Source organism: Lycium ferocissimum, chromosome 5, assembly GCF_029784015.1.
Source record: "Lycium ferocissimum isolate CSIRO_LF1 chromosome 5, AGI_CSIRO_Lferr_CH_V1, whole genome shotgun sequence".
NCBI classification, from domain to species: domain Eukaryota; kingdom Viridiplantae; phylum Streptophyta; class Magnoliopsida; order Solanales; family Solanaceae; genus Lycium; species Lycium ferocissimum.
In genome coordinates, this window is record NC_081346.1 from 66,057,500 (window position 1) to 66,061,662 (window position 4,163).

Consider the following 4,163-nt stretch of genomic DNA (forward strand, 5'->3'; position numbering starts at 1 on the left):
GTAGCGTACCCGGCCCTTTCGAGACTCGGTGTGTATTAAAAACTGATCAGTGGTTGCACAATAGGTGTCGTACCCCGCTGACTATTATGGGGGTGTGAGAAAATACATACATACATACATACATATATATATATATATATATATATATATATATATATATATATATACATGCATGAGAGCCAAATAAAAGCTACGACTCTATCGGAGTGACGTAAGGTCGGTAACCTCCGATTTATATTATGGAGCAATCATCATCGCTATATCTCACCTTGAAAGAACAATTATTATAAGGTGAGATCAACAACAATGAATAAAATCGAGATAATCATGAAATAAGCTCAATAATCTCATAATAGCATTAAAACCATAAGCTCTGAAATTTCTAGAATTAAGATCATCATCATGTTCATCATAGAAAACATCTCATCTTTAGTATCATAAGAAGCTTTTAAGAATCATAAACTTCTAACTGTTGGAAGTAGGAAGGTGTCATACCCCTATGAGGAGTATGACGGGCTCCGACCTGTAGGCGGGGAACCACCTGACTTATCCGTTTGAACATTATAAACCATAACTCAAAGAACACCGCACGTAACAAAAAGGCCCAACATAGAAATATCCGATCATTCAAGACATACGTGTTCATATGCGGGCCGACAAGGTCGCCACAACATAACGTATATTATAAAGCCGGCAAGGCTAACGGTAAAGTTTCAAGAGCTCAAAATAAGGCCGACAAGGCCACCAATATATTATACAACCATATGAACCGGTGGAGCTATAAAACATCTAATTGTACACACACGTCTACGAGCCTCTACATAGATTTCAAATGATCATAAGGACAATACCAAATAAACTGCAGCTCCGAAGTAAGTGGAGTGCTCCTGAGAATCCGCTGATAGAACACCTATGGGTCTGATCTGTCTCCCTGCCTACCTGCAGGAATGAGCGCAGCTTCCACAAGAAGGGACGTCAGTACGAATAGTGTAATGAGTATGTAAGGCATGAATAACAACATAATATAGATATGAAAGGGAACATGGAATAAGGGAGATAACTTGTACATCTGGATGCCTCATAAGGCGGTGTCATGCATGCTTAGCCTTTAAAAAAACTTTTTTATACATATATGTAGTACCATTAAGGCTCAGTGTCATATATATAGTATCATGCCCAACCATTAAGGCTCGGTGTCATATATATATATATATAGGATCATGCCCGACCATTAAGGCTCGGTGTTATCATCATTAGCCCGTGTCCGGGGCAATATCATAACATGCCCACTGCAGTGGTGTGCACATCTACGTGCCATGCCCAGCCCACTATAGCGCGGCGCGGTGTGAGAAAATACATACATATATATAAAGCATGCATGAGAGCCAAATAAAAGCTATAAATACATCGGAGTGACGTAAGGTCGGTAATCTCCGATTATATTATGGAATAATCATCATCGCTCTATCTCACCTTGAAGGAACAATTATTATAAGGCGAGATCAACAACAATGAATAAAAATCAAGAAAATCACGAAAATAACTCAACATTCTCATATTCACATTGAAATCATAAGCTTGGGACTTTTAAACATGAAATCATCATCATCGTCGTAATCATCATAGAAACATTCTCATCTTTACCATCGTCATTAACATTGTAAAAACATGTCCGTTGTTGTTGTTGTCATAAAAGCTTATAGAATCATAAATCTTTGACTCGGAAAATAGGGACATTTTGGAAAATATTTATGGATTATCAAGAAAGAAGTCATGCCTTTGAATCATGAACTCTAACTTTTGGAACTAAGGAGGTTATGAAACATATGTAGGGAATTATAACATAGGAGTTTCTAGAAATAGGATCATCGTCATCATAAAAACATGTTTATCTTTAGCATCATAAGAACTCTATGAATCATGAATTCTAGCTTTTGAGAATAAGAATATTCTTGGAAAACATTTATGGATTCACAGAAAGGGATCATGGGACATCTGGAAAACACCTATTGGATTCATAAGAAAGGAATCATGCCTTTAGAAGAAAGAGGAATAGCCTTAACATACCTTTTCGCCTTGCCTTAACCTTAACTACTTAGCGCTTGTCCTCCCAAGCTCGGAAATCTACATTTAAGAGAATTCACACTATTGTTAGGCTTATCCTCACATGCTTGTCTCAAGCCCTTAATTAAAATCCTTTTTAGAATTCTCAAATTCTAAAAGTAAAGATCTCCCCTGTTTATATGCCTAGCCCGAAAACACAATCCAGCAACCAACAACAACAATAACAATACCAACATCATTTCCAACACCGTCATGTTCCATAAACATCCCACGATGTTTTCCAATTTCCACAATTAGCCAACTCGCTATACGATTATTTAACGACTTTATCTCCGTAAGTAAACCGAAATTAACATTAATAATAGGAGATTCATACCTTACTCCCAATATTATTGCTATATCTTCACTTTCCTCCTTGAACTTGAGCCAAAACTCGTCGCTATACGATTTTGTAATCGCAACTATATGCTGTCCGGGCCAGAATTCGGGGATTATAGCTTATTTGGGCTTAAAAATTTGATGTGTGGAAATTGGTGGAAGTTTCCAGATTTTTGGGGAGGCTTAGAGGGTGTTCTTGATGAAAAATAAGGGGTAAAATCCCTTTTAAAGAATTCTAGAGTCGGTACTGTAGCAGCACTAGCGCGTTTCTGCTTTGTCAGCCGAACTTGTAACGTCCATAATTCGCTACTCCGATGTCCTATCGATGAGCAGTTTGTTGCGTTGGAAACTAGGCTTGACGAACTTCATTTTAGGCTTTTGAACCACCTTAAAAATCCTCATATACTTGGAGATATACCCCTCCAAAATTGACCTAAAATTTTGTCCTTAATTCTGCCAACTTTTTCTAAATTTTCGACAAACTTATTTTCATTGAGTTGCTTGGTCCTGGAATCTTCCCCAACTCCCCCTACATGATATTTATCATTTATTATACTTGATAATGGTCATGTTCTTGTGTTTCAAGATTGTCTTTTCCGGTTACGACTTACGAGATCGTAATTCATCCTTTACTTCATTGTTACGTACTTCCCATGGCTTGTACCTTCCAAAACTTCATGGGACGTCTCTGATACTCCATTACTACGGTGAAGTACGTGGCATGCTCATGATCTAAAAGTGCAGGGTGTAACAAAAGGTTATGGAAATATATATGGAATCTAACATAGGAATCATGTCTTTTGAACAAAATTATAAGATGAGATCAACATCAACAAATATAATCAAAAATCTTGAAACCAGCTCAGTAATCTCATAATGACATTAAAACCATAACTTTGGAATCTCCAGAAATGGGATCATCATAATCCTCATCATGGTCCTTATAGAAAACATTCATCTTTAGCATCATAAGGATTTTGAGAATCATGAACTGCTAGCTTTTTCGGAAATAAGGTGTTGTGGAAGTCGTGTATGCGTTCATAGGAAAAGAATCATGCCTTTAAAAGAAAGAGGAATAGCCTTAACATACCTTTTGGTCTCCCTAACTACTCAACGTTTATCATTCCAAGCTCGTAAATCTACATGTAAACCATTTATACTATTATTAGGCTCATTGTCACATGTTTATCTTAAGCCTTCAATTTAAATCCATTTAGAATCTGCCGAAATTCGGGCAGCATCTCCCTTGTTTATATGCCTAGCCCGAAATCACTATCCAATAACCAACAACAACAACAATACCAACATCACAACAACATTATCAACACCAATAGGCTCCATAAAACATCCCACACGATGTTTTCCAAGTTCCTCAACTAACCAACTTGTTATACGACTATTTAATAACTTTATCTCCGTAAATAAACTGAAATTAATATTAATAAGGAGAGATTCATACCTTATTCTTGCTAGAGCAGCAATATCGTCAATATTTACTTTGAATCCAAGCCAATTCCATGGCAAGACAATACTATAATCGCAACTACACGTTACCCAGGCCTCGATTAATACTCCGTCACTTGAAATTACTCAAAATCCTCACTTTTATGTTGTATGTATGCTCCCTTATGTTGCTGAGTGTTTTGGAAAATTATTATGGAGAAAAATGGGGGTTTTAACCCTTATATAGTGGGTTGAAGTCGGTGGCACTGTAGCACTAT